The following is a 24,300-nucleotide window of genomic DNA, read 5'->3' on the forward strand; positions in this document are numbered from 1 at the left end:
ATCAGATAACTTACTCTTTTCAATCCTTATCTTTTCTTCTATAATTTCAGTACCATAGCTGATTTTAAAATAGTAGCTTTCCTCATTGATAATAATATATAAAACTATTATTTATAGCATCAAGGCCTAAAAAAATTCATGTAATCAGCCTGAGAATTGAAAAACTATAGCCTAATGCCTAAATCACAGGCTGAGATTTTATTCTGCTTCTGTCATAGATTTCCTATTTTAGATATGGAAAGTAATCAACTCTGAGCTCATGTCTCCTTTTTACAATATGAGGTTTTAAAGTTTGACTTACTAGCAAACATGCAGTTTACAATATTAAAATGAAATTGATATAAAATTTGAGAAAACACATAGTTTACACAAAGAAACTTTGTCCCCATTATTGTCCCCATTATTCTAATATACTAAATAATTAACTCTTTTGAAAAAGTAAATTCATAGTTGATAGGAAACCTTGACATTCAAGTTTTTAATTGCTGTACTTTTCTTCTATTTCTCCTCTTATTTACCATTTCAGAAGAGAGGAACTACAAACCAGGCTCTTGAAAAATCAGAATTCAAATGGAATTGCTCTATTCCAAGTAATAACTGAATCTGACACACAAAAAAAGATGCAGCCATACCTTCCAAATACCTTGAAATCCTCAATAACAAAAGAGAGCCTACACACTACACACACACACACACACACACACACACACACACACACCCCCGCAATGCATGACAAATGAGTGACTTTTTTTCTCTCACACAGACAGAAATATTTCTGGCTTAATTGGTAGCTTTTGTATCAACTACCCAGTAGGATACATAGATGTAGAGGAAAAGAAATCAGAGAAAACCAATCCTTTAATTAGCTTGCACCTATATGTACAAGAATAAACATTTTGTAGATGTTCCTGACCTCCAGCTTCCTTCTCTCTCTCCCCTACTCAATAACATCACTCTTGCAGTGGCTGCTCTTTCCCCTGCATCGCCAGTTTTCCTCTCTTTACTGGATCATTTCAATCACATATACATATGCTAGAATATCTCCAATCATTAAAACAAAACACAACAAAAACCTATTTTCACCCCCCATCTCCCAACAAATACCCAATTCTCTGCTTCCTCTACGGTAAAACTCCCTATGGGAAGTCCACACTCAGCTTTCTCTAATTCTTTTCTTTAGATCATTTTCAAAACTCACTCCAATCAGGCATTTGTCCACACCATTACATTTCTCTTGTCCTATTTACCAAGACATCCACATTGCAAATCCAGGGGTCCTTTCTCAGTCTTCGTCTTAGCTGAGCTGTGAACAGCATTTGAAACAGCTGGTAAGTTTCTTAAAACACTTTCTTCAGTTAATTTCTACAAACGCACACACTCCTTGTCTTCTTACTTCACTTGTTAATCCTTTTTGGTTTCTTTTTCTGGCTTCTTCTCTTCTCTCCAAACTCTAAATGTTTAAGTTCTAAATGTTTAAATCTGAGGATTGGTCTTTAGACTACTTCACTTCTCTATCTATACTCATTTCCTATATGAAGTCATTCAGTCTTATGGATTTAAATACCATCTAGAATCCAACAGCTTTCAAATTTATGTCCCTAGCTCCAAGCTCTGCACTGGACTCCAGATTCATGTATCCAGCTGCAGATCCACACCTGAATGTGGACGTCTCACAGTCATCTCAAGCTTTGCATGCTCCACCCAGAACATTTTGCATTTCGCCTCCTAACCTGCCCATCCTACAGTGTTCCCCTCCCTAAATAGTAACTTTATTCCATGAGTTGATCAAGCCCCAAATCTTGGAGTCATCTTTCATGTATTTTCTTTGGCTTACACCTCTTATCCGGTTTTATTAGTAATTCTGTCATTGTATTTTTAAAACATAACCTATGACCACTTCTCAGTGGTTCCACAACCAGCTTCTGAACAAGTTACCACACGACTGCTTCCTCGCCAGTCTCTCTGCTTCCACTATCGTCCCCACTCCCTAGTCCAGTCTCCACACAGAAGCAAGAGTGAGGCTTTAAAATGTTGTACATATAAATGCATACAATCTGTGTTTGTAAATTACGCCTCAATAAAGCTGAAAAAAAAAAACATGTAAGTCAGATCAGTTACGTGCATGCTCAAAACTCTCCAAAGTGTTCCAGAGCCCAAGTCCTTGCTAGGTTCTGAGTCTCTCTTTTATTTCCTGCTCCAGGCAGCCTGACTTCCTTGCTATTCCTTGACCGTTCTGCACATGCTCTTCCCTCAGGCCCTTTCACTTGCTGTTTGCCCTAAATTCATTTTGCCCCCGACACCTGCTTGGTCACTCCTTCACTTTCTTCAGGATTCTGCTCAGATATCTTGTTATCAGAGAGGTCTTCCCTGACCATGCACCGTGACCACAGTAGGTGACCCCTGCCACATATGTGCATGCCAACACACACTCACACACGTCACTATTCCTTTGCTTTATTTTCTTAAGAGCCCTTATCGCCACCTGACATTTGCTTTTTGTTCATTTATTCATTTATTTATATAGTGTTTCATTTCTTACATCCATAAAATACAAGCTTTATGAGATCAACAACTTTTTCTGTTCTGTTAAAACATATTCTGAGGGCATAGTACATGGTTAAGGAATAAATGAATGAATAATACTTGAATGGATCACATGTTCCCATATTTCACTTGAATTTGTTACATGCATGTGCAGGGACACACAGACACGCTTAACACCCCACACTAATGGCAAGCCATCTCTAGCTTCAAAATGCACGTTATATATCTAGGCATATGGAAACTCAGACTTTCTTTTGGTAGATTTGTTTTAATTTAAGTCCTGCCCAATATCACTTGCGTTTAAGAAAACAATTTTCTGGCAAAAAGGAAAGAAAAAAAAGTAAAACATTAAATCATTCCAACAGTAATATTTAAAAAAAATAAAATTTAAAACTTTTTACTTATTTAAAACGATTACTTTTGTGCATGCAAAAAATTACACAATTATTAAGCATACAATTTGACACATTTTCACAAAGCAAACACCCACATGAAAACATAGAATTTTATTAAAATCTCAGAAGTCTCCTCCTGATCTAGACATTATGGCCTACCCAAGGTAACCACTATGTTGATTCCTGCCACCACTGATCACTTTCATCATTTAAAATCTTAAACTTTAACAAACGGTATTATCCAGTACGTAATCTTTTTGCCTGAATGTTTTTGCTCAGCAATTTGTTTTTGATATGATTCTTTGTTTTTGTGGATAGTAATGTTTTCATTGTTCTCATTGCTACAGAGTATTCTATTGCTTAGATATTTCACTGTTTTTAATTCTTTTGTCAATGGATATTTGGCTTATTTTCACTTCATAACTATTAAGACAGAGTTGCTATACCCACTCTTGTACACGTCCTTTGGTGAACAGATATGTGCATATTCCAACATGGTAGAGTGGAATAGCCAGCTCACAGGGTAGACATATGTTCAGCTTTAGGAGATATTGCCAAACAAGTCTTCAATGTGTTTCTACAGTTTATCTTTTGGTAATTAATTCTTGTCCAATTTGCTAAAATCTGGACTCTGCTACCTCTAAGTAGATCTTGTAAATATGATCGAAACATTAAAAACTGCTTATTGATTTTATATTTAAAATCATCTAGACAGACCAGGGTTCCTAAAGTAGCATGGGGAACATTAATTCTTAAGATAATAAATGGAATGAAGGAAGCGGGGAAGAGAAGAGAGAAAGTAAGTTTCATGGCCAAATAAAATGGGGAAGCAGGATGAATCAAGTAAAAGAAAAAGCCTTTAATGCAAGTTCTCAGATCTGCTAATATCTGCTGTGCATTGACAGTGACAGGGGGTGGGACTACAGCATGCAGTTCTGTGATAGGAACATGATAAAAACCTTTTTTTTCCTCACAGAGTATCTTGTAGGGCTATGGTTCCACAAAATTTACTTGGAGAAATGCTGGGCAAGAAAATTTGCTCAGTGATTACCAGGAATATCCGTAATCCTTAAAAATTGCTCCAACTGAAGCATTAGCAGCATGTAAAATGCAATAAAGTGCTTTGTTCCAGATGATTTATATATTTCTGTGCTTCTTTGTTTTGATTTCATCCACCTTTGAGTTCATTTTTCCATTGTTCTGTGCCCTAAATACATTAACACATTCAACATCTGTGATGGTTCTTAGTTCTTGACATTGCAAGTCTAGCTGTAACAATTCAATATTGATCTCTTCTTTTTAAGTGAGTATTCTGAGGCTGGAGCAAAATTAGGTTACTTAAGATTGCACATATTTTAGCTTGAGTAAATAAAATTGCTCAAGTTTTTATCATATATTCATCTATAGGCTGGCTTTACAATCAGTGTTATCTCCTCGAAGTGAAATGCTCTCTGTCATGTTGATTTAGTTTAAATAAACTTGTTTCCCTGGTGTGTATTGGAATTATCATCACCTTCATTCTCCAACATGCAAATTATAAAGAAGCCTCTTAAGTTTCCTGTAGAATAGCATTACAATTGAGAAAGAGAATAATCTAATCAAATGTGATCTCCTGGATCTCATTCTTATCATTAAGAAAAGAATGACTAGGGAATGGGGCCTCTTTGGCTCCTGTTCTCAGTTAACTTGAATTCAATGTAATACCCTTTGGAATGAATATTGGATTTCAATAAAGAACATTTGGGGAATATGAAACTCAGAAAGCAAGGACAGCATCCAAATTTATGACGGCTCAAAGATGCTTGAAATAGCAATTTATGCCAGATCAAATACCATTTAAATGGGTTGTAGGCTACTGGGGAAAAGTGTTTATAGAACATCTTATATCTGCAAAGTAGTTTCAGTGATTTTTAATAGTCATGTTGGATGGATGGTTATAATTTCAGGTGACAAGGACAACTCAGTAAGACAACTGACATTCAACAGATTTTATGGAAAATTAAATTATCTTGAAATGTTAGGTTTGATCATGGAAATAACAGCAATAATAAAGAGAAAGAAAAATAGGGGAAGAAAAAGAAAAAGTGGAAGAAAAATGAGTATGAGAAAGCAAGGATGATAATTGTTGATATTAAAATTACAACTTGTGCTTTGTCTAATGAGTTAGTTTCTAGCCTCAAACATCTGGTATCAAAAGCAAGACCTGGAAATTTTTCTAAGAATAGAATATTTTTCATAGTAAGTTAAAATTTTCATTTTGTAGACATGGGCTCTTTCCAGATATTTCTAACATTCAATTTCTGATATGGCAAAGTCCTGGCATGCAGGACTTACCACTATTTGTCTACTAGTTTTCAAAACATTTGGAAGTGTATATAGATTGCAAATTTAAAAGATGAAAGCATTATAACAAATGGTTTCTAATACAACAAATTAAAAAAAGATTCTAAAACTAAATAAGAGGCAATAGCAAATCATCGATGAGGAAAATAAATGTCTTTATTTTGCTGCTTGTGGTCATTTCGTGGTTCAGCAAAGACTTTCAGTGGCGTTCATGTATCTTTTACTGAGCTCCTCAGAGATTATGACTGTTTTAATGCTATTTAATTGATTATGGAGGGAATCAGGGTTTGTGATATCCTTTAAGTCATGCCAATCCTAAAGAATATTCAAATAAATATTGAAATGAAAATTTAACACTCTCATCAAGTAAGTCTAACTTTCATCCTTGGTCAAGTAGGTAAGGCATATCAGACAGAGGCAAAAGTTCATAGATGTGGGGCTATGCTGTTAAATTGGTGGCCCTCAGGGAACCACGCCTCCCAGTATTCATATCATTGTTCAGAACTTTCCCTCCCTGACTCTGATTTGACCAAGTCACTCTCTTTGGCCAGTAAGACATTGGCAAGCATGCTATAAGCAGAGGCTTGATAAGTGCTTGCACATTGTGGCACCTCTTCCTTAGAAAGCTTCTCTTAGGAACACATGGAGAGCGGAGGGGAACAACACACACGGGGGCCTGCTGGGGGAGGGTGATAGGGCTGGGGGAGAGCATTAGGAAATAGAGCTAATGCATGCCAGGCTTAATACCTAGGTGATGGGTTAATAGGTGCAGCAAACCACCATGGGACACGTTCACCTATATAACAAATCTGCACATTCTGCACATGTACCCTGGAACTTAAAAAATAAAATGAAAACAAAAATAAATAAAGTTTCTCTTAGAACCCAGCCATCATTTCCAAAGAAGCCTTAAAGTAACTTGCTGGAGGGAGAGGCTATGTGGAGAGCCCTGGTGGAAGAAAGATGCCATATACAGAGAGAAACCACCTGGGGAGAATCTGGCTCTCAAGCCAATCTTCCCTGCTGAATGTGATCACATGAAAGCCTTCAGCCCACACAACATTGAACGGAACAACGGTCTAGCTAGTCCAGCCAAACCACAGAATCATAAAAAATCAAAAATCAATACTCTGCTAAGCCACTGGGTTTTGAAATGGGTTGTTATACAGCAACAGATATTTCAGGTAAATTATAGCACTAGCATAACCCGACATATGATTTTAAAATTTCTTTTTTCTTTGAAAGTAGTATATTCACATATTTTAGACAAATTGTCCTACAAGGTGTAAAAAGGTAACAGAATTCCCTTACCTATCCCCCAGATTCCTATCCCTGGATGCAATCATTATCTACTCTGATTTTTTGTTTTGGCTATTTACTTTTATATTTATTTATTTATTTATTTTTGAGACAGAGTTTCGCTCTTGTTGCCCAGGCTGGAGTGCCATGGTGCGATCTTGGCTCACCGCAACCTCCGCCTCCCAGGTTCAAGCAATTCTCCTGCCTTAGCCACCCAAGTAGCTGGGATTACAGGCATGTGCCACCATGCCCCGCTAATTTTGTATTTTTAATAGATACAGGGTTTCCCCATGTTGGTCAGGCTGGTCTCGAACTCTCGACCTCAGGTGATCCGCCTGCCTCGGCCTCACGATTACAGGCATGAGCCACCATGCCTGGCCAATTCTTGTGATTTTAAAGTTTCTATATTAGTCATTGTTCACTAGAGGGACAGAACTAATAGGATATATATATGCATATGTATGTGTGTGTATATATATATATACACACACACATACACACACACACACGGAGAGATATATATACACATATGGAGAGAGATATATATATACACACATACACATATATATAGCCTATATATATATATAGGCTATATATATATGTGTGTGTATATACATATATATATATACACACACACGTACCCTGGAACTTTTATATATATATATATATATATATATAGTATCCTGGAACTATATATATATATATATATATATATATAGTATCCTGGAACTATATATATATATATATATATATAGTATCCTGGAACTATATATATATATATATATATATAGTATCCTGGAACTATATATATATATATATATATATATATAGTATCCTGGAAACTATATATATATATATATACATATAGTATCCTGGAACTATATATATATATATATATATATATATATATATATATATATATATAGTATCCTGGAACTATATGTGTATATATATATATATATAGTATCCTGGAACTATATATATATATATATATATATATATATATATATATATATATAGTATCCTGGAACTATATATATATATATATATATATAGTATCCTGGAACTATATATATATATATATAGTATCCTGGAAATATATATATATATATATATATATATATATATATATAGGCTGCCACTGACACATCAAGCACCATTTCATCTGCTGGGTCATATGGCCCAAGTGGCAGAGCAGCAGCCTGGACCTGTTGCAGAGCCTTCTCCTCTTCTGGGCCCCATTCAAAAATAGCAGCCTTTCAGGTCACTTGATAAATGGGCCGGAGTAACACAACTTCTTTGAAGCCCTTCATTTATTCCCAATTATTTGTTTCCTTTGGATTTACCTTTTGGTTTTTGTCTTTCGGGTTTGAGACTTCATCCAGTATTTGGTAATCCTTAATATGCTTTTACATTTAAAATTGGATTAGAAAAAAAAATTTGATCGTATGATCTGTGTGAGTGGGTGGGGCTCATCCACTGATGGGTTTCACTGCACATTGAATGGTGAGTTGGGTTTTTATTGGAGGGTTCCCATTGCCAAGTACCTGGAGCTATTTGCCTTCTCCATAGAAGAATCCTCCAGTTTCTTTCATGAAGGGTTTCAGTCTGGCTATAGGCATCCTGAGATCTGAGCTGAGTACAGACTTTTCCTTAATCCTCCTATTTTCAGCCTGACATCAAGCCCTGCCCCTGGGTATGCCCATGGCTATGTATACAGGTGGCCTTGGTTTCTCCATTGATATTTCTCCAATTTCTCCAAAGAATAATCATCTAACATTTGGCTAGATTGAGTAAGAAAAAGGGTAGTTGGTTGGATATATATGGTGGACATGGAATGCTGGTGCCAACTGATCTATCAACCATGTTCCCTTTTTGAGCTCCAGGTTTTACCCCACCTTCAGCAAGCCCCAGTGCCTCCAGTTTCCGTGACTTTCCAAGATTCTGTGAAAAGGTGACAGGGTGGAGGGCGGTGACATTGCTAACTGGCATTTCTTACCACAGGCTTTCACATTTCATTACAATTTCTGTTGCTCCCATCAGTCAGATGTATTCCTCCATCCCCTTTCCTGATTCTGAAAATGTGTTGGCCTCTCCAGTCTTCTGATTCCTTGCCCATTTCTTTTTCTGCATGGATTTATATATTTTACCATGTATACTGTCATTTTAGTGATGTTTCAGGAATAAGCAGAAATTAAACACATGTGTTCACTATGTCAAATTAACTCCAAGACTTTCATAATTGTAGATACAATTGCCACTGATAAGGATGGAATTGTAACTGATTAAGAACTACTTAATGTAATGCTTGACTTGTTTAACATATAGTTAGATCTTGATGCTGGATAAGTATTAGAGTACATAATCAAGCAATTGGCAACCACTATAGTTTTCTAAAGTAGAAAGCATTCTAGTCCAATTTGAATTCTTCTAAAATAGAATTATAGTCCTCACCACAAGTGGAAAGTGATAAATGTCATTTACAATGTACTGTTATGAGACATGTTGATTACAGGAAGGTTTGAAATTCAATTTCAAATGTTAGGCATTGGCAAGGTGATGACGGTGAATAACTGTTTTGTATGCAGTGAATAGTTATCATTCAAAAAATCAGCTTTTGTAAATGTATTAAGTGTTATCTTTAAAAAATATTCAAGACCATGCTTAAATTCCACTTTCTCTACCATGTCATCTCCCTAACTTCTTAGCCAGAAACCATCTCATCCTCATCCTGTAAACATTTGCTGTCTACACCCGCAGTTTCTAATGTTTTTAATTTCATTGAGTGAGAACTGAATGCCCACTGGGTCCCTCTCTTCCAGCTGAAGTAACAACACAGGGTTGCCAGATTTCTTGGCCCTGTAAGGATATTAAACAAACAAACACATTTTAAAAAAAAAAATCTCACAAAATAATTATTAACTATCACTATCATTCCATTTAAAAGGAGCTACTAGCTAGGGAACTAGCAATCAAAAAATAATAAAGTATTGGATTATAGCCAAAGTATAAAATATTAGGTTTGAAAGTAACGGCAAAAACTATGATTACTTTTTGCACCAACCTAATGATTGATTGAATGAATAAATGAGGTAGAATAGAAAAATCTTCTGTATAGAAGAATTCTATTTAATGTATATAGATGCTGTTATATAATGTATATAGATATCAAGGAGGAGAAGCATAAATCCCCATTACTTAACTGTGGGCTGCACATAGAGACTTTTTTCCAAGGACTACATAAATGAAAGGGGGTAGAGTGTGGGGGAAATCACCTTACGATAAAGAAACCCCACAAGCATCACTCAGTTACATGATGAAGCTTAATATCGATAGTGATAAGTCGCGTTGATCACACATCCCTTTCATAAAATGATGAGAATGGCACTTTATCTCTATGATCTTTTTCTCCCAAACCCATAACCCAGACTAACCATGAGAAAAACATCAGACAAACTCAAACTGATAGTCATTCTACAAAATACTTGACAAATACTCCTCAAAATTGTTGAGTCACCAAAAATAAGGAAAATCTGAGAAATTGTCACAATCTAAGGGACATAATAATTATATGTAATGTGGTATCCTGGGTGAAATTCTGCAACAGTAAAAGAACATTAGGTAAAAACAAAAGAAATGTATGGACTTCAGTTAATAATAATATATCAACATAGGTTTATTAGTTATGACAAACATACCACACTAATGCAAGATAACAGAGAAAATTGGATGAAAGTTAAACATAAACTCTCTGTACTATTTTTGTACATAAATATAATCTATTCTAAATAAAATATAAATCTATTCTAAAATAAAAAGTTTTCATGAAAACTACCACAACAGTAGAATGAAAACACTTCTGTAAATTCAGAAGGAAGGGCTTTATTTCTGAAAAACAACAAAAACAACAACAACAAACCTCTCTATAATGCTTTTTTTTTTTCTTGTTTTGTCACAGTTTAGAACTTTTTCAAGAATCTAGACTACTCAACTGGCTTTTGGGACACATTGGTCTCTAGCATTCTGGGTTACTCATTTGTGGTATTATTGTGACATGCACAATCTACCACTTCCTTTGAGGAGATTTTAAAAGAGATTTTATGTTTGAATCTATTGGAGACTGGGAGGGCCTCAGAAGCAAGGTCTCTCTGATTGCCTCTGGCCCTCCTGTCTGTCATTCCCCTTTCTCCCACAAGGCACGTCATAGAAACCAGAATTCCTCTCTTCCAAGGCAGGTCATATAAACCAGAACTCCCCTCTCCCAGAGCAAGCCATAAAATTTAGAAAGGTCACATTCTGACCTACTTTTCCTGAAAGTCCATCAGAAGACCACAGAGGAAGGAATGTTACACAGAGACACCAAGGAAAATCTGAACAGACAGGCCTTGCTGGGTTTCCTTCAATGTATTATCATTAGATCATCCCCTTTTTTCCAGTCACATTTCCCCACAACTATTCACTTCTTTCATCAAACTTAGCATAAAAGTACAGTTTTTCCTGGGTCTTTGGGTCTCCATTTCTGAAGTCTTCCATGTCATGTAAAACTTTTTTAAATAGGCTGGGTGCAGTGGCTCATGCCTGTAATCCTAGCACTTTGGGAGTCTGAGGCAGGCGTATTACTTGAAGACAGGAGTTCAAGACCAGTCTGGCCAATATAGTTAAGCCCTGTCTCTACTAAAACAAATAAGCAAGCAAACAAAACAAAAAACCCACACAACTTTGTTAAAACAAATTTGTTATGCTTTTCTCTTGTCAATCTGCTTCTTTGTTATAGGGGTGTCAGCCATGCACAGGATATTGCTTTCCTCTTCTATACTTAACACTGTGCTTTCTACATAATAGATTCTAAAGAAAAAGGATATTTTTTTGTGTAATTTATTTGCATTATTTTATTTCACTAATTTGGAAATAATAAATATACAGGCAAAACTTAAATAGGTGCTACTAATTTTATGGAAAATAACTAAAATTCTAAAATAAAATGAGGTGATAAAAGTAATTCTAAAGCACAGGAAAGCTATAAATATGAAAATTCATATCTCTGTTCAAAAATGAAAACAACAACATATAAGGTATGGGGTCCTAATTGAATTAAAAGATTAATATGAGTCAGCAATATGTTATTGTTATATATTTGAAATAAGCAATATCATAAAGGTTGAATTGTTTTATGAGCATTTTGACTGTTTTCATTACATTTTAGAAATTATGCTGATTTTCATGCGTGTCCGTGTGAAGAGACCACCAAACAGGCTTTGTGTTGAAAGGAGCCGGGCACATTCCTCAGCCCCGGGCTCAAAACAAACAAGCCCAGTACAAACACATCCCATCCTCCCATCCCACCACATATCGCCATATATCTCTCAAACTTCCTGAGCCCAGTACAAACACCACCAGGAAAGTCTCCGATAAGGAGACAGCCGTTCAAAGTTTTACTGAAAGAGCGGGAACCAAAAGAATTCCTTTGTTCCCCTGTAACTTTCAGGCTATAAAAAGCAAACACTCGCATTGTTCAGGGCCCTCTTGTATGCTGTGGAATGGAGGGACCAGGTTCGAACTTGTAGTAAAGATCCTTGCCGCTTGGCTTTGACTCTGGACTCTGGTGGTCTTCTTTGGGGAACTAACGGTCTGGGCATAACAGTGTGAGCAATAAAGCTGTTTATTTCACCTGGGTGCAGGTGGGCTGAGTCCGAAAAGAGAGTCAGCGAAGGGAGATAGGGGTGGGGCTGTTTTATAGGATTTGGGTAGGTAAAGGAAAAAGGGGGGTTGTTCTCTGGCGGGCAGGAGTGGGGGGTCACAAGGTACTCAGTGGGGGAGCTTTTGAGCCAGGATGAGTCAGGAGAAGGAATTTCACAAGACAATGTCATCAGTTAAGGCAGGAACAGGCCATTTTCACTTCTTTTGTGGTGGAATGTCATCAGTTAAGGCAGAAACTGGCGATCTGGATGTGTACGTGCAGGTCACAGGGGATATGATGGCTTAGCTTGGGCTCAGAGGCCTGACACTGATCATGTAATATTTCCTTAATTAGAAGAATTTAATTAAAAATTAGATTTCATAACAAAAAATTTAAACTGAAGTTATTCAGAGGAGATATTTTTATTCTTGTTTTGGGGTTCATTAATATGAAAACCAGTTATCACTGTGAAAAAAGACCAAAAAAAAAAAGAGACCTTCAATTGTATTCTCTATATTTGTATATTTTATTGGTTTTCATTTTAAGTAGGGAAAATTTGGCAGGATGTAAGTATATTTTTTGGATGATCATAAAACATGTTTATATAGGTTACTAATCTTTTATTCTGGTTGTATTTAAGAATAAAAAACCTCAAAATCCATAAATACCAAGAAAGAGGAGCCTGAGAATGTAAGAACCCTATGGAAGAAAAGCTTTATATTTTTTATTTTTTTGAGAGAGAGCTATGAAGATGAAAATATTACATATAATAAAGGACAAAGTACATAGTACATGTATATTACATAGAGCAAATGGAAACCAATGTAAACCCATCAGTATGTTAAACATAGTTGTGTGGACAGGGAAAATGGGTGCATAAAGAGATAAAACATAGAAAAAAGAATAAATGGAAAAAACATAAAAGTAAAAAAAAATAAGAAAGGGTAAATGAAAAAGACAAAAGAGGAAGAACTGAGGAGTGAGAATAAAAAATGGAGGATTATTTTTTATTTTTATCCTTCTCTAAAGCTAACTAGAATTATGGAGGATATATACAGAGAGAAATAGAAGATACAAAAAGGAAGGGAAAGAGAAAGGAAGAAAGAGGACTGCTTTGAAGATTCTAAATTGAATGCACTGTCACACTGTAAGCTTCTAGAGCTGTGGATGTGAGAGTGTTAACACCTTGTATTCCTCTATTTGAATTGCTAATAAGCTCATTAACCACTGTTCATGACTCTCAATGGAGGCCAGGGCATTATCCCTCGGGGTTGACCTGATGCCTGAACAAAGCAAAATACTCCCAGGCCTTCAAAGAAACTTCTCCTTTCCCCACAATACCCTCGACCCCTTTGTTGGATATTTAAATATTTGGTTTTCTGGAAGCTTTTCCCAATCACTTTTTGTCTCCATTGTGAGTCCCACTGCCTGGAAAACCCTCACCGGGGGTTCTACAGTCAGCCTTCTATTCCCATAAGTCTCATCTGTGTGGCTCACTCCTTTGTGAAGCTTTCCTCAGGTACAGCCACAATCACATCCCATCTTCCTGCTAGACTATAAGCTCCATGATACTTAAAGGAAAAATAAAAAGCAACGACAAAAAACAAAACTGAGGCAAAATTAAAACACGTAGAGACTTTATTTGGACCAAGTTTGAGGAGTGCAAGCTGGGAGCACTAATCTTATTCACAGCTATATTCCAGTAACTAACAGTGACTGACCTAGAGAAGGTGCTAAATACATATCAGATGGGTGAATGAATACAATGAATGGATGGATGAGTAGTGTGGGAGACCAGGATATACCTCCCCAAAATATGAAGGAGTGTTGAGCTGAAGACAAACAAGAAGCAGCAGAGGCAGGAAAGCTCTTTGCCTTCCATTTACCTAAAAGCAGGATACAGATTTACAAAAACAAAAGGTATCCCACCTCCCCTTCTACCAGGGAGAACAAAGATTAACCACTGAAGACAATTTTAGACCCTTATTGACCTGGAGATGGTACCAGAGGAATCCGCGTTAACAAGCTTCACTAACTAGCCTTTTTATGCCATTATTGCCTTTTCACAAGTTGCTTCCCCTAGAGACTCAGAGTCTTTTCCTTTGTCTTGCCATTTCTTTAAAAATTTACTATTCTATTCTTAGTTGAAGATGCTATATAAGCCACTTCTAGGAGAACTACTTTATTTCCTGTCTCCCACGTATATATAAAATATTCATGTTAATAAACTTCTGCTTTTCTCTTGTTAATCTATTTTTTTCTTACAGGGATCCATTCTAACTAACAACCGATGGGGGTTACTCTTCCCTACACTAGTCTAAACTACCCACTTGTCTGTTTCCAACTTGATTATGATATTTGACTGCAGCGACCAACTACTCGTCTATTGATCTCTAATATCCAATATTGTACACCTGGCATATACTTAGACTTGCAACTGAATGAATGAACTGATGGAACTGCCAGAGATATTCTCAACCAAACAATTTATAAAATGTAACTTAGAATGAAACTTTTTGAAGTAACTTTTTTTATAATATGGTGCATGTAATGTGTTTATGTATATGTGAATATGTATGTGTGAATTTTACGATGAGATGCTCCTCAAAAATAAGGGAAATTATTTTTCCCTTTGAAATTTAAAAATTAATAAGATAGATAAAAAACACACATGCTAACTTAAAAAGAATTTGACAGTACAGAGCAATATTATCATGTACCCATTTAAGAGAGGAATATCAATGGATTAAAAGAAAATCAAGGGGAAAATGATGACTGGCCCTCTGTGTTACAGTTCTTGAAAAGGACAATAGGTTCTTCTAAACAAGGTAATGATGTACATGTTCAGTCACATGTACAATCCATGTAGAACAACTCACAAATGTTATCTGATGATTATTTCCTGTTGATGTGTATTGTACAGTGCAATCTACACAGACTGGTCAGGCATAAGAAGAATCATGATACCTCATCCCAACTGGGGCACATGCAGGTTTCAGAACATTAAATTTTAACATAATCCATAGATACAAAATTGGAAGTGATTCAACTTCCTCATGATCATCCATAGCCAGCCAAACCTAGTTAGAAAAAACTTGAGCTAGTTCAGCAAATGACTCTCAAAGTACTCTGTAGGAATCTTAAGTGAATTCTGATGCCTACGTATAGTCCATTCAGATCAGAAAGACTAAAGAGAATGAGTTTTATCTATTTCTATCCAACATTTGATGAGGACAAATTTTAGTCATATTATTCATTCTTGATTTGAAATTATTTTTAAACAAAAACATAAAGTTCTGTCTGTCCTGTCTGGGTCTATTGAGTAGACAAACATCCCACACCCTTCCCCATCCCAATCAAGATAATGACCTCACAAATGCAGATGACGACAGATCTAATTTCAATAGAATTTTGAATTTAATGCCATATAAATAATTTAGTTCTCATTTATAGTCTTTTTGAATTATGATGGTGAGTGACTAGGGATGCATAATTTCAGCTTCTACTTTTCAATAAAATTCTCAAGGAAACACAGAGAGATGTAATTATACCATTTGAAAAAAGTCAGTATTAGCTAACAACACTTGGTGAGTGCCAGCAGAAATATCTGCTCAGAGACTCTGAGGAAGAGCTGCAGGCCCAGGCTTGGGGGAGGGAGGATATGCATAAGCACCTTGACTACAACTGCTCCCCTCAAGGGTGTCTGGCCTTCTTCAACCAAAGGAAGCAAAGACCTACCTCTTGCTTCTCTCCAAGGGAGTTGCTTCTTGATGCTATCAGGGCCATTTTATACATATACATATGCCATCACTGCCATTAGTATTCATTTTTATCCATTCAAGGTCCATGCTTTCCAGTAGTTTAATACCACCAGGGTGGGTATAGACATGCATAGCAGTATATGGTTAGAACTTTGACTGTAAATCAGCAGTAGGGAGGGTAGAGACAAGAGCAACTCTTTAAGAGCAGTAACTTCACACATTTTATTTTCTAGAGAAAAATCACACACTACTTGAAATAACACAAAAATGAACTTCCTTCCCATATTTACATGATTAGGTAAGTAGGGGGAAAGAAATATCTTTCTCTCTCATTGCTAGGATTATCATTGAAGCCCCTGTAATAAAAGACAGATTAAGAGAGAAAGCATACAAATTTGGTTAAGTTTTGGATGATGCAGAAGCTTACATAAGGAAATGAAGACCCAAAGAACAAGGAAAACCTGTGCATTTTTTTTCTGTTAAATGAAGAAGAGGATTGTTGTGGAGAGGTGTGATTGGGCAAAGGGAATATGATCTAATAGCAATAAACTAGGAGGAACTTAGTAAGGCCTGTTTGTTAAGATTCTCCTCTGTGTTCTTGTGCCTTCAGAAGTAAGGACATTCCTTTCCTCTGGGTATATGGAGAGCACCTCTTACATGAGGATCTTAGGACCTGCTTTAGGGGAAGGTCAGGAACTCCTTCCTAGGTTTTATAACTTGCTTTAGCAGAAAAGGGGTAAGGGGGTGATGAGAGTGACTTTCCTGCTTCTGTTGTTTTCTCAGATGCAAAGGTACCATGTTTTTGAGTAGTGTGTCCTGAACCCCATCAGGTAGCAAAAGCAGTTTTCTGCTTAGTTCAGCAGAGTAAACTGATTTTTGAAAATGGCTTGGTTTTAAAAATGTGACATGTAACCATGCCCCTCAACCAGTCTTCAGGTATAAGGCACGAAAGGAGTCTAAGAGCAACCACGTGGGAAGTGAAGGAGAATGGGAAACATCTGTGGTTGAAAAACATTAGATCTGGATATTCCTGTCCTCACTGAACAGAAAGTCACCAACTGAGATCTGTAAAATTGTTATGCAATATAAAAGAAGGGAACAATTGCACCTGGAATTGCACCAAAGCATACTTTGGAAATGAAATGTTTATGGAAGTGATATATGTGATTTCCAGGCCTAAGTCATAGCAATTTCCTAGACCATCCTTTACCCTTTTCCCTGACAGCCAAAGGGAGACAATTCCAGTTAGGAGCCATGTGCCAAGAGGCAATATGAAGGAATCTGATGCCTGAATGAACCCTTGAAAGACAGCTACCTACCAGAAGCACCTGCATTTGACTGTTGCTTGAGCAATAAATACATTTTTATTGGGTTAAAACATATTTTCTTAACACTATGATTTCAGGACACATTTGTTACAGCAGCTAGCATTAAGTTAATTATAACATAGACTCCTCTAGAAAAATGGGACCAGTTACATTGTTTGGTTTTGGAAGAGGAATAGAAAATACACCCACCTTACCTGATTTAATACTTTAGAAAGACCTATGTTTCCAAATATAGCCCTGCCATTAACTCATTGAGCTTTGGGAAGCCACTTAAAATATAAGAGCCTCAGTTTCCTTATTCGTCAAAGTATTTTCAACAGCTACCCCTAAATTAGTTGCTGCTTACCTTTTCCCAGATTTAAAATTCTGTGATTCTTTTATTATAAGTGAAAATTCTAAGTTAATGTCAGATATCACTCAAGTCAACACGGAGGAAGTGTGAGTATAGAGAAAGACTAGGGATTATTTATTAATAATCCACCTTGAAATGACTTGCTAACACACTTTATAACAAAACACATATAAAAAAGAACTGAGCCTTGACAGAGTAAACATAAGCCTCTCTCACCCCTTAAAAATTATGAAAATAGGCTGGGCCTGTAATCCCAGCACTTTGGGAGGCCGAGGCGGGCGGATCACGAGGTCAGGAGATCAAGACCATCCTGGCTAACATGGTGAAACCCCGTCTCTACTAAAAAATAAAAAAAATTAGCTGGGCGTGGTGGCGGGCGCCTGTGGTCCCAGCTACTTGAGAGGCTGAGGAAGGTGAATCGCGTGAACCCGGGAGGCAGAGGTTGCGGTGAGCCGAGATCATGCCACTGCACTCCAGCCTGGGCGACAGAGCGAGACTCCGTCTAAAAATAAAAAATAAAAATAAATAAAAATTAAAAAATTATGAAAATATATGTTTTAGAAGTGAATAAAAACAAAAATTTCCCCCAAAATAGATCAAGAAACTGTAAACACATCTCTGTAGAAATGTCAGTAAGAGAACAAAGTGAAGGACAAGGTTAGATCCAAGCTGAATACTTCAAGCAGTAGCCAAAATGGGTGACAGTAATGATATTATGCTTTTGGGGAATACTGTAAATGAAGACCTGTTGCTTGATTGATTTATAATTAGAATCAGTAATATTCTAGACAGTACTGAAGAGAACAATCATGTATTGGCAGGGGAGAATGAGATGATAACCTAAAAGTCAGTTTCATTTCTCTTGTCTATGGTAATTGAGCCCTTATAATGGAGAATTCAGGGGAAGCCAAATGGAGACAATTTCACCTTCTTCATTGTCACCCTCTGCATTGAGCTCAAATACCCTTCTAGAATAAATTACACAAGTGCTTCTAAATAGCAGAGGTCAGTCACTAAGCAGTTTTATAAGAAGCTTATGTAACCCATGTGTGATGGGAAAAGACCAAACCAAATCAAACAACAATAAACATTTAAACTTCAGAGTACTAGCTCAGAGCGGGAGTCAACCTTAAGAAAGGACACTGGGGCCGGGCATGGTGGCTCACGCCTGTAATCCCAGGACTTTGGGAGGCAGAGGCAAGCAGACCACAAGGTCAAGAGTTCGAGACCAGCCTGGTCAATATGGTGAAACCCTGTCTCTACTAAAAATACAAAAAGTAGTCGGGCATGGTGGCAGGCGCCTGTAATCCCAGCTACTCAGGAAGCTGAGGCAGAAGAATCACTTGAACTTGAGAGGCGGAGGTTGCAGTGAGCCAAGATCGTACCACTGCATTCCAGCCTGGGTGACAGAGTGAGACTCCGTCTCAGAAAAAAAAAAAAAAAAAAAAGAAACAAAGACGTTAGACTAATGGAGTTTTCTAATCAGCACTCAGGAAAATACTACTTTCCTACATGAAATGATGAAGATGTTAAAAGCTTTCTGCATGGCATCAGCACAGTGCCGAGCACACGAAACATATGTGTGATGAAGACCAAGTGCAACCTAGACCTAATGCAGTTGTAATTCAGGGGCAGTAGCAGGCTTGAGAAATACTGCTGCTGAGCTGTGTGATTGAAGAAGGTGGCTGGCACCTTATAAGCCCTGCACTGAGCTTGGGAGGTATGGCAGGGGGTGGTGATAAAGTGACTGGGCTTTGGATATCAGCCAGACCTTGGCTCAAATCCTGATTCTACCACTAACTAGCTGTTTTAATGTTTAATGTTAATGGCTTAGCTGTTTAATGGCAAGTTACTTAGCCACTCAATTTCCTTATCTATAAAATGAAGATAATAATATGTACCTCACAGGGGTTTTGTAGGATTTAAATGAGACTGAAATTTTGTAGTAGGATATCCAGGTGAGGCCTAATCTGTGCCTGCTACTAGGATTTAAAGATGTTTGAAAAAGTCTGATGAAATGGTGAAGTAGGCTACTCAGGATACTATTTTCACATAGGATAAAAGGGGTTCCAGAAAACAAACTTCAGAAGGAAGAATTACTTTGAGCTGGTAATAGTCTCAAAGTCAGTAGGGAGGAATGATTTTTGTATATATAGTTTGGCCTGCCATTCAAATCTATTGTGGGTCAGCTCCCTAAATTCATTTCTGCAATTTAGGGAGACAGAGCACTGTGAATACATCCTGAAAAGGTGCTCTCACTAAAATTGTGTTAGACTTCGAGACACAGGTAACTTCACTTTGGTACTCATCTTACAAGTGTTATCCGAATAGAAGAAAAATTTTTCTCTTCCAAATAGGCACTGACCATCATACTCAGGTATCTGAAGGTTCCAGTGCAATAGTGACTGTACCCAAGAAGAACTGCAGTCTGTACCTGAGACTGAGATGAGATAAGGTGTCTCTGCCTGATACGTAGTTGAAAGTGGAAATGGCAGCAGCATAGGTACCTGGGGGACTGTGGCACCTAGTGAAAGAAGAAGGGGTATTTAAAACCAGTGGCAATGTGCAGCTGAGAGAGCAGCACCTGTGAAGGGTGGCTGGTGGCTGGTAGTGCCATGGCAGCTGGAAGACAAACAGCAAAGACAATGGCAGTGATAACAAGAGGTGCCCAGGGGAAGCAATGGCAGCATTATGTCTAGCAGGTACCCTATAGCTGACTTCACTGGTTGGAGAGCATAGATGTGACACCACATATCAGAAATACTTTGGGAAGGGAATGGGAATACATGAAAGGGAACTGAGAGGGTGGGGTTACTTTACAGTCTTGCATGATCAGATGTAAGCAACTGCTAACTTCATGAAGATGATCACCTTTATGGAGATCATGTAGATGATCCCCAGAGAATGGCGAGTCTGGGAAATCTGAACCAGTAATCAATACACCACAGGAGCTCAATTCGTGATAACATTCTGTCTCCTTTACCCTCTCCTTTCTATTTTAAGTAGACAAAGTAGACTCATATATTGGCTGTATTACCTGCATTAAATGATGACCGAGTGCACCAAATTGTATAATCATGGTTGTCTTTCTCAACCTGTTACCTGATTAGCAAAATGGGAATAGCGTAGCGTGCTCTACAGCTGAGAGATTGTGTAAGTAGATCATTGTTGCAACACTTGCACATCTTCAGCATTCAGCAATGTCAGTTTCCTCCCTCTCTGGATAACTGAAGAACTCTATGCAATTAGTGTCTCAGAACTGACAAGGAAGGAACTTTGGCTAGCTTAGCTGTGATAACTAGAAAAGTAGAAAAGACTGTGGACTTAGAGCAGGAGTTCCAGCTAAGAGTCCCCCCCAAACACCCCCACCCATAACATCTAAGAATTTATTTGATCCTTTCAAATAACTGTGATTCTCTCCCTATGATTAACATTTTATATAAGAAGAAGAAAAGGCTCAAAGTTTTAACATGGGTAAATTCTAGTCTGGGCAATAAGGCAGACTGAACTAACACAATCTGTTATGTTCTTCTCTCCTGCCCAACTTCCACCTTTTTTTCAGATGATAAAATATGCATAACAAAGCATTTGCCATATTGTTTTTAAGTATAATATTCAGTGACATTAAGTACACTCCCATTGTTGTGCAACCATCACCACCACCCATCTCCAGAACCTTCTTCATCTTCCCAGACTCAAACTATACGAATCAAACCAGAACTCTCCATTCTTCTCTCCCTGCAGTCCTCACAACCACCCTTCTATATTCTGTCTATGAATCTGACCACTCTACGTAGTTGACATAAGTAGAATCATACAGTATTTGTCCTTTTGTGACTCGCCTATTTCACTAAGTATAATGTCTTCAATGTTCATCCATGTTGTAGCATTTTTCAGAATTTCCTTACTTTTTTAAGGCTGAACAATATTCCATTGTATGTATATACCACATTTTGTTTATCTGTTCATTCATTGATGAACATTTGGGTTGCTTCCACCTTTTGGCTATTGTAAATAATGCTGCTATGAACATGGGGGTTTTACAAATGTCTCTTCAAAATTCTGCTTTCAATTTTTTTGGGTATATACCCAGAAGTGAAATTGCTGGATTGTTTGACAGTTCTATTTTTGATATTTTGAGGAACCACTATACTGTTTTCCATAGCAGCTGCACCATTTTATATTCTCACCAGAAATGTACAAGAGTTCCAACTTCTCCATACCCTCACCTTATTATTTTTCCTTTCCTTATCCCCCCTTTTTTTCTCTTTTGATAATAGTCACCCTAATGGGTGTTCTGGCTAAGAATTTTTACCAGGGCTTTCATCACTGTCTAATGAGGAGTGAGGGGAAGCTACCAAAGAATCACAGAGCACTTACAGCTATTTGTTGTTTGCAAATTGCTAGTTATATTTAAGTTAACTTATTCATCTAAATGCAGTTCATTAAAAAAATGTGGTTCATTTTGTCCTATTTGTCTGTAGATTTCTAGTTAATAGTATCTATTTCAGTTATTGTTTTTTAAAAAGGTATCTGAAGTGGATATATTTTTCTGGATTGCATTTGCAAACAAAATTTAATCACTTTATACAGTCCAACTGAGTGTTTCTGAGGTGGGACAACCCAACCAGTAGATGACGCTCGTGCCATTTGATTACATTTTACTGGCTAATGTCATGTATCATCCTCCACATTTTGTCTGGATTCCAACTGTAGAGAGCAAATACTCGGCCGTAGCACATAAAACCTTTCTCCAACCTTAAATCATAAGAATATGGTAAATTCAAGGAATTTTACCAACAAATATGACATCTCTTCTTATAAAGATTCAGAATTTATAATCGTATGTTCATAAAGGTATAAATAAAATGGGTATTCATTACATTGGTTACAGATGAACAAAATGGAATTTAAAAGAATTACAAGATGGATGTCTTGAAGACCTCCAGAAAGCATAGTGAAGTGTCCTCTGGTAATGTCACATTCCAGAATGCCAGCTGTTTACTGGCTGTGTGTGACTCTAGACAAGGAATCTTCGTGAAACTTTTTGGGAAAAAAAGTAAAGTAGGGAATACAATGCATATCCCCTAATGATGAAATAGAACATTGCTGAACAACATCGAGTGTCACAGGTCTCCCAGAATAGGTGCTTGTTCAACGTTAGCCCTCTTTTCTCTCCACCCGACACTTTAATTATCATCTTTGTTATGTGACAATTAACTGGAGGAAGATTTCATCTCAATTATCGTATTTCTTCCCTTTTCATTTTCTTTGGCACAGAAAAATTTAATGTTTACCTTCAAAGCATGAATTGGTGTGTATGTGTATGGGTTCTCCCCAGGAGACAATTTAATATAATTAATAACTTCAAAATCCTTTGGGTGATGTGAAATATGCATAGTTATTACAAGCCAGTGTGTGGCAGGGGGAGGGGTAGATGGCTGTTCAGTAGGAGGCAGAGGCAGATAACATATGTGCAAATGGAAGTTAGAAACCAGGCAACCTTCCGAGAGTGAAGGCTGCCAAGTCAGTCTCAAACAACTTGCACCACTCAGGTGCATTCCTGCCTAACCCAGAGAGGACTGTGAGCTTGGTGCAGATGACTGGCTGAGCTCCTATCAGAGCCTCTTACTTCCAGCTTCAGGCATTTGTGGAATAGCAATGTAGGTGTGCTGGCTGTGAATAAACTTGGGTTTTGAGCAGCCACATTAACAAGCTAGAATCAACAGGGAGAATTTGCCATAATAAAGCACTTTCCCGGCTGTCACATTGTACTTTTTAAAGTGGCAAGTTTTTCCCAGTGTGCTCCAAATGTGATCAGATTTACAAACAGCTGATTAAAAAGATAGGATTTTAGAGCTGAAAAGCACCTCCGAATTCATCTAATACACTATCTTCATTTTACAAATAAAGAAATAGAGTTTCAAGGGGATAAATGACTTGCCCACTGTCAGGAACTGAACAAGTAGGAACTCCCAAGCTTCTTAACTATCAGGAAAGGGCTCAGCCCAGAAGGCCACACCAGTGATTTCTAAAACCAGGATTCCTATGTGGTTTATCTCAAAAAGAATTGCTATTGTTTTCCCAAACTCCTAGCCTATCACAGAGCTATTTCCTGATAATTTTACGGTCTGGCCATAAATGTTTTGAAGTAGATACTCAAAAATTCACCAAGCAAATCTACATTTCATCATCATCATCATCACCATCACCACCATCATGTTTCACACTTACACAGTGCTGATTATGTGGCAGGCACTAACTAATGTAAGAATTTTACATAAATTAACTCACAAAACCCCAGTGAGGGAGGTACCATTCTCAACATCTTGCAGATAAACTGAACACAGAGAAGCTAAACAGCTTGTCCAGAATGTACATGGTTGATAAGTGATGGATTTGGGATTTGGACCCAGCCAGCCTGGCTCTGGAGTCTATGCACATAACTGCTATGCCATATTTCCTCTCAAACAACTGCTATCCTATATTACCACTCCACTCTATGATTAGGATGAGGAGATTTTCCTGATGGTCATATTAAGATAATTTGTTGAATCTGCTTTCCGACCCTAATTCCCTGAGTGAGAGGTGTGGCAGGGAA

General features: G+C 37.3%; 1 protein-coding gene across 14 annotated transcripts in view; it reads right to left on the reverse strand.

The window, feature by feature from the left end:
* MAGI2 (membrane associated guanylate kinase, WW and PDZ domain containing 2) overlaps window positions 1-24,300 on the reverse strand; it is a 1,443,575-nt gene that overhangs the window by 549,491 nt on the left and 869,784 nt on the right. Inside the window, exon 1 of one of the 14 annotated variants that reach the window (XM_063605947.1) lies at window positions 1,248-5,834. The exons of the other annotated variants lie outside the window; for them this stretch is intronic. The gene's annotated coding sequence lies outside the window, so the exon portion shown is untranslated. Of the gene's footprint in view, window positions 1-1,247; window positions 5,835-24,300 lie in introns of those variants that run through there. 14 annotated transcript variants of the gene reach the window in all.

This window comes from Pan paniscus, chromosome 6 (assembly GCF_029289425.2).
Source record: "Pan paniscus chromosome 6, NHGRI_mPanPan1-v2.0_pri, whole genome shotgun sequence".
NCBI classification, from domain to species: domain Eukaryota; kingdom Metazoa; phylum Chordata; class Mammalia; order Primates; family Hominidae; genus Pan; species Pan paniscus.